Source organism: Sinohyriopsis cumingii, chromosome 14 (genome assembly GCF_028554795.1).
Source record: "Sinohyriopsis cumingii isolate HCF-2022 chromosome 14, ASM2855479v2, whole genome shotgun sequence".
In the NCBI taxonomy this organism is placed as follows: Eukaryota; Metazoa; Mollusca; class Bivalvia; order Unionida; family Unionidae; genus Sinohyriopsis; species Sinohyriopsis cumingii.
The window spans coordinates 2,203,733-2,216,425 of NC_142974.1; the positions used below are offsets into that span (position 1 = coordinate 2,203,733).

The 12,693-nt window shown below is 34.8% G+C and overlaps 1 long non-coding RNA gene across 1 annotated transcript; it reads right to left on the reverse strand.

The window, feature by feature from the left end:
- Nucleotides 1-1,098: 1,098 nt before the first annotated feature.
- LOC149783092 (uncharacterized) lies at nt 1,099-12,059 on the reverse strand. The gene is made up of 3 exons (XR_016413990.1): nt 11,948-12,059; nt 2,587-2,712; nt 1,099-1,384 (listed from the first exon to the last, which is right to left on the reverse strand). It is a non-coding gene; the product is annotated as an uncharacterized LOC149783092 (long non-coding RNA).
- Between the last annotated feature and the right edge of the window lie 634 nt (nt 12,060-12,693).

Genomic DNA, 12,693 nt, shown 5'->3' on the forward strand with positions numbered 1-12,693 from the left:
TTTCTCACCACATGTTGTATGGATATGTATCATGGTCCAGTCGCTGTATTACAAATAACCACTATTTATTATTATTATTATTATTATTACAGCTGTTTCCTTTTGTCTTGTACTAGCGTCATTAATCCAACTTAACAACCTTTTGGGCAATACCATGCAACTCATGTAGTTTGGACCATATTTGCAACCTGCATAATATAAATGACTGGTTTATACCAAGTATGCGAGCAACGTTTCGCTACTTTTTCCAGCCAACAACTTCACAAATGACCGTTCTCTCAGATCTCTAAGGAACCTCGGCATTTTCATTGTAACTCTGCCAACCTTCAACAACCGGCCTGTAATGTCGACCATTAAGATTTTGGTTGAAACCTTGCTATGAAACTGAGACCATTCGTGCTGCACGTGCATTTGCCTTTCTTGAATTGCTGGTCGTGCAAGCGGCAGTCACTGATAACGGTCCAAGACCTGGTGTATTTTACTCTCAGAAGGGAACATGTAAGTTTGTTTTTTCATGTTAATTTTGGAAGAAGAACGATTACACAAAGTAACAGAAAAAAGAAGAATTTTGTGAGAAGAAATACAAATTTCAAAATTATGTGTTTCTTTCGTGAGCCAGTGTACTTAAATTTGTACGTACTTTAAAAACGTTTTTCAGATTTTTTTTAACAAAAAGAAACTTTTCTCTGAACATTTGGCAATGAGCTTATCCATGGAGTGTACTGTACCCAATTTTTTTAAGCGTCTACATGTGTGTCTACCCTGTGTGCGTCTATCCTACTATTGATATTTGTTTTCTCGTTGTGAATTGTATACACCATTCAAGCGTGCCCTACCTACTTTCGTATGTGTCTACCCTATTATTGGTATTTGTTTTTATCGTTGCGAAAGCTATACATCATTCAAGCGTTCCCTACCCATTTTCTTGTGTGTCTACCCTGTTTTTGGTATTTGTTTTTCTCGTTGTGAATGATATACATCATTCAAGCGTTCCCTACCCATTTTCTTGTGCGTCTATGGTATACATCGTTGCATCTGTGCGGCGACAAAAAATATTAGAGACAGCCAAAGTCTTTCACATATACTTTACTTTTTTTTTTTCTAACAGCTTCATCACGAAAGAAATTCTAACTGAATTGCTTACGATCATGACTATGAGCAAACTATGATACGAGTAAATTTGATGAGAAAATTTTTCTCTTCCTTTCGTACGAGTGGTTTGAATTTGAATGGTCTCCATCTATTTATCCTACGATATTATCAAATATTCCACCAATCACATCTGAAAGATCTGCACAGTGGCACTTGCCGTGGTAGCAAACTTCACGATGACGAACGTCCCGACAGGCGCCGATGTCACGGCAGTCTGGTGTATGTGTGCAATCTGAGGAAGGAGAGAGATTAATCGTAAGGACAAAGTGAAGACACGTGTTTTTAACCATGTAATAACACGATGATAACGAAGACACGTGCTTTTAACCATGCTATAATACGCTGATAACGAAGACACGTGCTTTTAACCATGCAATAACACGCTGATAACGAAGACACCTGCTTTTAACCATGTAATATCACGCTGATAATGAAGACGCCTGCTTTTAACCATGCAGTAACACGCTGATAATGAAGACACGTGCTTTTAACCATGCAATAACACGCTGATAACGAAGACACCTGCTTTTAACCATGTAATATCACGCTGATAATGAAGACGCCTGCTTTTAAAAATGCAATTACATGCTGATCTTAAAGACACCTGGTTTTAACTATGCAACAATACGCTGATAATGAAGACGCCTGTTTTTAACGATGCAACAACACGCTAATAATGAAGACACCTGTTTTTAGCCATGCAATAACACTCTTCAATAAGCGAACTGTCTAGATCCAGTCCGGCTGTCCTATTCTATGTAGACAGAGCAGGGTTAAGTTGTTATTTGAAATCATTACTAGAATGAACAACTGATATCATTACTAGAATGAATAACTGATATCATTACTAGAATGAATAACTGATATCATTACTAGAATGAACAACTGAAATTATTACTAGAATGAACAACTGATTTCATTAGTAGAATGAACAACTGATACCATTACTATAATGAACAACTGATAGCTGACGGCAGATCTGGCTTTGTGTTGTTCTTATCAGAACGAATGACCTTCTCCAGGAAATATAGTGTTTTAACAACATGCCAGACTATTCTGTTTACATTATTTATATATTAATTTATATTAAGATTAGGATAACACTCCAATAAATAAATAAATAAATAATAAATAAATAAATAAATAAACAATCTTTATGTCGAGGAAAATAATTCGCTAAATAATTAACAACTGATTGGTACGAAGAAGATATATGCCGCCAGGAAAATTTAAGCTAAAATGAAATAACATGGACACTGGCAGGTGATTAATAGTTCTAATTATGTGTGTTAGGATTAGTTTATTTAATAGAGTCTGATTAGTTTCTCCATTGTTGAAATTAACAAAATAATGACAACCATGTGATAAGAGAGAAAATAAATTCCATGACAAATTGACTGTTGTAATTTTTTAAAACAAGTGCTCCATTCTTACTATGGGTGGTTAAGCATGTGCAGTGATGGTTTAAGCAGGCCGGATCCTGGTCACCCGAACACGTGAAACCATGGTCATGACATAGCCTGTTGACCCAGCATGACGTATCCTGGCCATGTACACACACTAAAATCATATAGAAAAACATTCACAAACTCTGTAGCCCCTGTGGTCATTAAAATAAGACATAGATTTTATCCCGTTGGGTGTAACAGCTGATTGTTGTATGGATTAGGAGATGGGGCATATATATCAACCCTAATGTTCACATTTCTTGAATAGAAATTAAACGGCTGAGATGCGCTGAAGTTTTTCCTTATCGACGGTACCAGTTTCACGATTATTATGAACATCATCGTCATCATCAAAAACATTATCAACTTCCGCTACCACCATTGGTTCTCGATAACGTGTGTGGTCGCAGATGCAAAATAAATAAAGAATAATGTTCAATGTTCTGGTTCAAATATTTATCTGTTAAATTAAATATTTGCGTTTATGAAAACTGAACTAAATGAAGGAAATAAAATATTTATGTCACGATTAGAACATAATTACATTTCATGCTAGTTATGGTCAAGCGTACCAACAATAACTCACTGACAGCAAACTGCAAGTATTAAACACGATGAAAAGTACGCGTTAACCTCTACAGCTGGATAACACGATTTTTTTTTACCTCGGTATACCGCGGTATTTCTGATTATACCACAATTATATTGCTACGTCAAAGGTTTTGAAATTAAGTAGCAAGATCATGTAAAATCTAACAAGCATTTAAAATTTTCAAAAGATACATTTATCTATATAAAAATCAAATCACACATTGCAGATGTGAAATTAATTCATGCGCTAAATTCCATAAAAATAAATCTCTCAAAGAATCATTAGCTAATTGGTTAGTAAAATCTGCAACGAAATGTAAACTACCATTAGGAGCCGGTAATTAATCAACCGATTATTATTATAATGGAGTCGATTTATTATAGTCGAAGGGGATATTTGAAGGGTAGAGCAGCGAGTAGTAAACTCGCTAAAGCAGCAGGTGTCGAACGTTCTACTACTGAAAAATGGTTAGCACGACAGGCAATATGGCTAATTTATTTACCACCACCTAAAACAATTCAGTACGCACATATTGATGTTAGCGTTCCTAATGAAGTTCATCAGGATGATATTTTATTTTTACCACATGATACTATCAAAATTGGTAGACGTCGATTAAAGTACAAATACGTGTTAACTTTCGTTGATGCTGCAAGTAGATATAAACAATCAGAGCCGTTATCAACAAAGACAGCAACTGAAGTAGCTTCTGTGTTTGAAGGAATTTTTCGACGTGGTAGTCTACGTTATCCACAATTACTATAGGTTGATCCTTGCAAAGGATTTCAAGGCGCAGTATCATCGCTGATTAAGCAACATAACGTCAACATACGAGAGGACACATTGCAATTCATCGTGATCAGGCAATTGTTGAACGATTTAGTCAAACACTTGCTGAGCGGTTATTTGGATATCAGTATGCGAAGAAAATAATTCAGGACAAAAGATCTCGCGAATGGGTTGCAAGATTATCAAGTGTGATAGCTGCATTCAATAATGAAATTACTCGTGCAACTTCTATGAAATATATTAGCGTAATAAAAAAAAAGCATATACCCGTACAACGACGTGATTTTTCAAAACAACCAGTATTAGGTAATGTGACTGTAAGATATTTATATGAACCCGGTGAACCTGAAGGTGGTTAAAAAAGAGCGACTGATTCTATCTGGAGTATTACGACACATATCATTTCCAGTGTGGTAAGATCCGCAGGTAGACCTGCAATCTACAGACTAGATTCAACTGCTCCTGAACCTGGATTTACACGTGAACAATTACAAGTAATTCCTGAAGATACACAATTACCACCGCGATCACTTATCTAGTACCTCTGAGTCAATAACATTCAAGACAGGTTAGCATCACATTTTCGCGTGTATAACCAAGACTACTATCTTTTCCATCCACGGTAAATTGTTTTGGATTATTGCTCGAGTACTCACACAACATTATACAATTACAGCTCGCACAAGGATTATTCTGCTGCTGTTTCAGGGCTATGACAAATTCAACATCGAGATCAAAGTCGTGTTTGTAGTTTTGTCACATCGTTTATAACCAGCAAATTTCTTTCTTACTATATCACTATCGAGGACAGCACTGATGGTTTCTGTAACGTCTATGACAATTCTCCGCAGTTGAGATATTCGTCTGACTAGAGACACTGCGAGATAAACTAAGTTTGACCACTCTACACGATCATCGACAATCCAAACTCGAGTATCAGAGATGGTCAACCCCTGAGATGAGTGAATTGTCATCGCGTATACTAGTGTCCATTGAGTCTTATCCGCGCTCAGCGTATCCTCAACAACACTGGCATCAACCAAAACAACATCATTTAATACGAGATTCTGTTTCAGAGTCTGTCCTGGTATATCAACGTCGATATTTTGTCTTCGTGCATCAGCTGGTCTATAACACAATGGTACACGTAGATCTGAATTTCTTTCTTTATGTAACTGAAATAATCGCTGTTAAATCACGAACTGTCTCTCTTCTTGCCACCATTAAATCATTTGGTCTCCACACATGCAGAGAATCGTTCATAGAAGTTTCTGAAATTATTTTACGCATTATTTCACATTGAATTTTGTTCAGTTGTAGTCTGATTAATTTCTTAAACTCCCTTAATTCTACATCAAGAGATATATGATCATCAGTTACTTCTTCATAACAATCCACAAAATTCGTTAGCCATTCATGCGGAGATAACCCAACAAACGGTGATGGTTGACCATGATCACCGCACATGATCACAGCTGTATTTTTCAATAACAGTCAATCGAGAAATATTTTTAATGGATCTAGCGACACTGTACATATCTCATCCCAAATAATAATTGTTGGAATATATTTCTCTCCCATTCAACCAGGAGTCTATGCGTCTCCCTTCCATCGAAAAAAGCTATGATAAGTACATGATTGCCGTTTTGTCGACTTACAAATATATCTCTCTTTGTTGCATCGGCAATAATAAAATCATTTTCAGCATAATCTAGAATTAATTGTGCATAATGTCGTTTATGATCATATGCCACGCCTTGGGTAAATTTACTGATTATTCTTCTACCGAGATCATTTGAGGTTTTATCATCAGAACTTTTCTGTGGTGGTAACCAAACTTCTTTCTGAGGACGGTATGATATAATTGTTTCACCTACAATCAACGATATCAACATCGCTGCATCGAGCATATATCGTAATAAAACTATTGGTGCCCAACTGTTTTCTGAAAACTGCCTACCAAACCAAACATAACAGATCGGATGAAGACCTTTAGCTAATTCAAATGATACAATAGGAGCGAATCCGGTCAGAGTAAAATCGGGTAGTGGTCCATTTATCCATACTCTAGTCATCTCGTGTGTGGGGTGTCCAAACCTTTTAAAATATCCAGAACACTCTCCGTGACCAAGAAAACGTCCCGGATAACACGCGACCATAGCAACCGAGATAACGTCCTGTACTTATACTTAGTATTCCACAATCCACCGTGTCCGTATTCACAGCAACTTAGATGGACGTCTTCGAGAAATTCAAATCATTGGCTTCTACAAATGTTTCTCTCTTGCAAAGTGAGCTGAACAGATGGATCTGTAAAAGAATTATTCAACAATTGCTCAATATTCTCTGTTGAAAATGTCTGCCCAAGATTTTTCATTTCTTCATGAAGAGATTCTTTACGATATATTTCGCCGTTACGTCGTTCAACTTTGTCATATTTTTCATCATCTGAACTCTTAAATAGCCATACTGATACATGATCGTTTTTACTTATTTCGTGAATAAAATCAAACATGTCTCTTCCAGAGTTCTCTTGGGGGTAAAATCTTACGGTCGATCTCGTGGAAATATTGTTACTGCGTTAGTCCACGTGTGCGGATTATGATCAATAATTTCAATTTGGGCTCCTCCTTCGTTATTGGAAAATTTAATTTATTTCCTAACTCGGCGACATCATTTATTGTAGCTCCGGTATCCTTAACTAATTCAGCCTATTTGTTTATTTTTTCACGTCGTAGATCCGTTAACCCTTTTCCACGCATCGCATTGTAAAATGTTCGATTACTCGTTCGGCTACACAATTCAGCTTTGAAAATCTCATTGGCGCAAGATCATTAATGTTGGGATTATCATTTAGCTGAAAAAGTCCATAAATAACCACGGTCATAGGATACGCTCGTTCGTGATATGGTTTATAAATAAAAGTCAGCATTACTGGCTTGGAATTTTACTTAGCACAGGGGTTTTTCCATTATGAAAAACTGGATCACGGTTGTCACGGATAATCCACTCAGCGGAATCTGTTTCTGCTAGTACAATAAACTTTATTCCGAAAAAATATCTTTGATCGTTGAGATAATCAATAATCTTTTTCGCCTACTCATCGTTCATTGTAGTATCAATGATTTCATTGACACTGTTATCGATGACATCGTCGACACCTCTGGTGTTGCGTATAATTTTGTATGTCGACCACGTGTGAGATGCCCCATCATCACGAAATTCTTTTTTAGCATTCCGAATCTTATTAATCAGATTATTCATCGGATCAATGAAAGCTCGCCTCCGCAAGTCAGGAGTTCTTCTGTCAAGATCGAATCTGGATTCAGGAAACGAAGTTTTCCAGGGCTCGATTTTGGATAATCTCCTCCATATTATATTTTAGACAAATATTCAAATAAACAACATTATATATAATGACTCAAATAAGGAATCATTGCAAGTGGTTGATGATAGGGTCTTCAACTCCTTATAACAATTTTTGCGTAAGTGAATTCTGCGGACAGTATTTGCAAAGTGTAAGGAGAGGGAGTCTTGGTCCAAAACCTTGCTTACAGTGTGGTGTTGGAGTCATGGAGAAAGCGCAGTTGTGTGTGCAATGTTGTGGTAAAAGATATAGAGAACCAAAGCGGTATTATGATAAAAAAAATATTAAAACGTCAAAGACTCTGCTCTTGATAAAGTTATAAGAAACCCTGAAGATTATATAGCAAGATTTGTAAAGACAAATTATAATTTAGACAGATAATATTATATATAAAATGGAGCAAAACGAATTTGTCTGACATCCTATCATCAAAAATTATGAAGCATCTCGTGATGGTGTAGTTAGACACTGTCAGCGGAAAAGGCCAGTCGGTATTGTTAATAATACTGATTATCTTAGATTTACGGCCGAGGGGAAGAGGTATGTCTGTCATAAATTTATATTCGAATGTTTCTTTTGGGTCATCAAAGACGGTCTTGTGGTCGATCATATTGACGGATAAAAACTCAATAACTCTTTACACAACCCTCAAGCTATTCCACAGAGAGAGAATCTGCACGTGGTAATTCTGGTAGATGTAAAACTCCTGCAAGGAAGGCAGTTAAATCCCTAAATATTTAAACCGGTGAATAAATAATATTTCAGTCAATGACCGCGGCTGGCAGGTATTTCGGTATTCACTCGCAAGGGGTACAACGTGTTGCAGATAAAATACAAAATCAGCGTTTTCACACAAGTATGAAAATGGATTTCATTTTGTTATATTACATAGTGTTTGACAAAATCAACAGCGATAACTCTGCTGCGGATATGTAACGCGGTTGATAGAGTTATCGGTGTCCCTTGATTTGTCAAGAGGGATAGACTTCAGAATACATGTAACATGACCACTTCTTGTAGTAAACCCGCTATCAGTAGCACGTTTCTTCTTCTTCCGGAAAATATTCTTCTTCCGTTTGTTGCAATGGTGGAGGAAATTGATAGAAAGGCTCTTGCTTAGGAGGTTGTCGCTGCAAATTTTTTGTTCTTTGTTTTTGTTCCATTTGTTTTCCTTTCTGTTCTTTTTCTTGTTGTTTTTGTTCTTTTAGTGTTTTATTATAACTTTTTCTCCTTCTAAATAAATTTTATAATCAGTATTTTCTTTGTCTATATGATCAAGATTTTGATTTATTTTAAACACCCAATCGTTCCATGTTTCACTATCTACCTTTTTAGCGTATTTGGGTTTTAAAAAATTATCTCTTGAATGATAAATTTCAGCAGGAAACTCACCAAACTTGGCTTTTTCCTGTCTATTTTTCAATTTATGTTTTTGTGGTTCTCGTATACTCTCTCTTTAGTAAATTTTTCCCTGAAATCAACTCCTCCTTTTCCCTTTTTTGGTTTATCACAAACAGCACCTTCAAGTGTTACTTCATCTTCATCTTCAAGTTGAGGAAATGGTTGAGGCTGAGCTGCAGCTATCTTTGTAATTTGTGTCAGCCGTTTGTTTGACTGATGGAAGAAGACCCTCTCTAATGACTGTCTTAACTCCCTCTGTAGCTTTTGTAACAGGTCTAAATAATTGTTGTGCCTTCCGCATATTCAACTTGAGATTCTTTTCTTGCTTGTAGTTTTTCCTTAACATAGATATTTATTAATTGCTTCTATTTGCTCTCGAGCTAGACGTGTTGTATAAGTTTCTCCTATTTTATTATTTGATATAACTTTTTTAATTGATAGCAATAACGAAGACGCTGTCTCGCCCCACCCCCACCCCACCCTCCAGTCACAGCCGCTAATTTTTGTGATTTTCAGGAAGGCTTATTTTTGCGATTCGAGAGTGAGTCAATTAGAGTTTTTGCTATTTTCAAGGAAGGCTTATTTTGCGATTTGACAGATAAGTCAATTAGAGTCTGTTCACCCTCTCTGCTGCAATAACAGTTATATTATAAATTCAATAGATGATACATAATTCCGTAACAGTATTAAAGACCTACAATTTAATGTCCTGAGACAGGGGACTGACACTATTATGATTAACTTCTATCAATCAATATCTGGAAAAAAATATTTTGCTCTGATTTATAGTTAAATAACACTATATCATATACATTATAGTATTTAAAAATAATTATCGTGAGATAAAATAAGAAAAAAATTATCTCAGTAAAACGATAATCGCAGCCCCCCCCCAAAAAAAAATAAAAAACAATTAAATGGGCCGTTTCTTATAGTAGATGAATTTGCTAATTTTGACATAGTTTGTAATGTAAAAACTTTAACTAAAGTAAACTTACACTACTCTTTTCATATAATAGAAAATCTTGATACCAAAGCCTACAATTTAATAGATATGCTGTTGATATAATAGACGTGGAAACTTTGTGTGGGATGCCAACGCATGGGCAAGATTTTTATCACAGAGAGAGATATAGATAGATATAGAGAGACAAATGAAAATTTATTTAGCTGAATCATGAAATTGCTTTAGCTACAAATATAAAACAACTGGAAAGTTAAGAGCAATGTGCGGTGTTACATATGAATACTTGTCCTAGACACATTAATACACGTTAAATAATAACTAAACACCGATACTTATTTTTGTTTTTAATACAAAATGTTTCCCAAAATTTGGATTTTAACTGAATATCTTTCACAAAATCTCTTTTAACCACCAAGTTGGCGTATGTGGCACGTGTCAAACATGTGATTAATGGATCACGAATATAAGCATATTTGTAATATTAAAAATTAGTTTGTGAAACTACAACTGTTTTGTATCAAATCGCACTGAATATTTGTTCAATTATTTTGTTATGTAAAAAGAAAACGTGCTGTTAATATCATTAAATTCGTAACGAGGTTACTGGGGAAATTCCATATGTAAATTACTAACAGAAACTACCAGTACATTGAAAAACTACCGTGATACCTATCACCAGAAAAAAAAAACCGCGGTAAATTGAATAATATTCACTCGTTTAAATATAACCCCTTATCTCATAATAGACTTTTGTCGTGTATTATGTGAATTTAAATGAATAATCAAGTCTGTTTTACATTGTTAACATATTAAAAGTAACATACACACCAAAGGATGTGCTATATTACTTTTCATTCCTGAACCCATTTTTTTTAAAATTTGTAAATACTCTCTCTCTCTCTCTCTCTCTCTCTCGTTGATCTAAAACAGCATCTCACAGTAAAAGTATATATTTTCCTTTCTCAACATTTGGATTAGGATTACGATTAGGATTAGTGATCATCGATTCAAACTTTCAGCGGTTCTAGCAATTCTAGTATAGACACGTCGAGACTGAACAATGTTCAATCGCTCTTTTTAATTCATGCCTTTTATACCCTCAAGAAATAAAAATAAAAACTACACTGCCTTTTTGTCTTTTTTTCTTTGAAAGTGGTGATCCTTCGCTGCATGAAAACCATTATATTTACTTAAAATAACCGTGTCATCAAATCAAATATACAATAATGAATGTACAATTCGTTCTAGAACAATTCTCATCAAAAACTTTAAAGCCAACCCAAGTCAGGGAAAGTAATGAGGTCGAAAATTTAGGACAATCTAAGACTTCACTTACTTCAGCTGTATATTTCATGAATTCGGTTCGAGTAAACTGTACAGCAAAAGTACATTTTTATCGGCACATATTATTTTACAAATATCAATCTCTTCTCATTTAATTTTATATCGATATTTCAACTTTAAGCAAGTCATCATGACAAAGGATGCATTTGGTTGTGTAAATTGTAAAAAAATGCAAGAGATACACAATCATTTGGATCTCTTTTATTTTCATAGTGTCTGTCTGTTCTTTGGTTTGCTAACCATATGAACATTGTATCATCTAGCAATCAGTGCTGTGAAATCCACACTACTTCCCTAACACACGAAAGTTGACACATCAAACTGTTGCATAACCACACTGAATATCCTCTCTCCCTCTCTCTCATATATATATATATATATATATATATATATATATATATATATATATATATAGTTGTCCATGGAGAATCCCTCGTGATCTGTCTTTACAAAGTCATTCAAAATGAATAAGTGTAAATTATTGCTCAAGAAAATATTCCCAACACAGAACGAAATGTAAACAACTATATTCGCTACAAATAAGATTTACAGTAATGCATTACAGCTTGTCGAGACAAATGCTCATAAATTAAATAAAACACTGACTGCGAACCGCTGCTGTAATGTTTCTAACACAGTCATACTAGGTCTAAATGGGGAAAAAGAATTATTATAATGGCACGTAATGACAATAAGGTGCTAATATATATATATATATATATATATATATATATATATATATATATATATATATATATATATATATATATATATATATATGAAGCAAAGCAGCAAAATAATATGTACCCTTCTGCCATCACATCGAGACAAACACATAAAGCTAAGAAAATTAAAACAAGCAAAAATGCTAAAATGTTTTTGCGAACCTGCAAGAATGCACAAAGAAGCGACAAGCACAGCAATCCTCATTCTAGTTCGTATAATTCAGTCAATGACCATATTCTGGGTTGTTTGAATTATATGCTTCGCAAATGGGATGGTTCATCTGGAGATAATGCTAGTCACGATTTAAGGATACAGCCTTTGTCGCACGAAGCAGATAACGTAATCTACAACCTGGCTGTACTTGAAGACTGATACTGTTCAAAATGGCAGTTTTCTCATTTAATATCACTGGGATGTTTTAAAAAAATCCATATATTTTATCACGTAAAAACGATAGCACAAGCGAAGAAATTAAGTGGTCAAACATACAGAGTCAAGTTATCAGCACACAATTTCATATCACATAATATTCTTCCAGAATTACTTCGTTTGGTAACATTGCTCACCATAATTTTGTCATCCTTTCATAACTAATGTATGGGAGAAAAAAATAATGAAATAAATGTAGTTGTAATCAAATGGAAAAAAGAAAGATCAACACTTGCAAAATAAGCGATAGAAATTGTATTTGTATTGTATTTCGTAATGAATAACACGTTACTTTCAATGTCAGTAACACTGCTAAGGAAGTTTGATCCTAAAAATAGTGTATAATTACTTTTGGGGGATGTCAATCTAAATTTAACTGAATCTCTTTAATTTGAAACCATCACTCAGTGAATAGAGCACTGGAGCATTGCCTAGCAAAGATACGCTTCTACATGTACATTTGTCTTGTTTATAATTG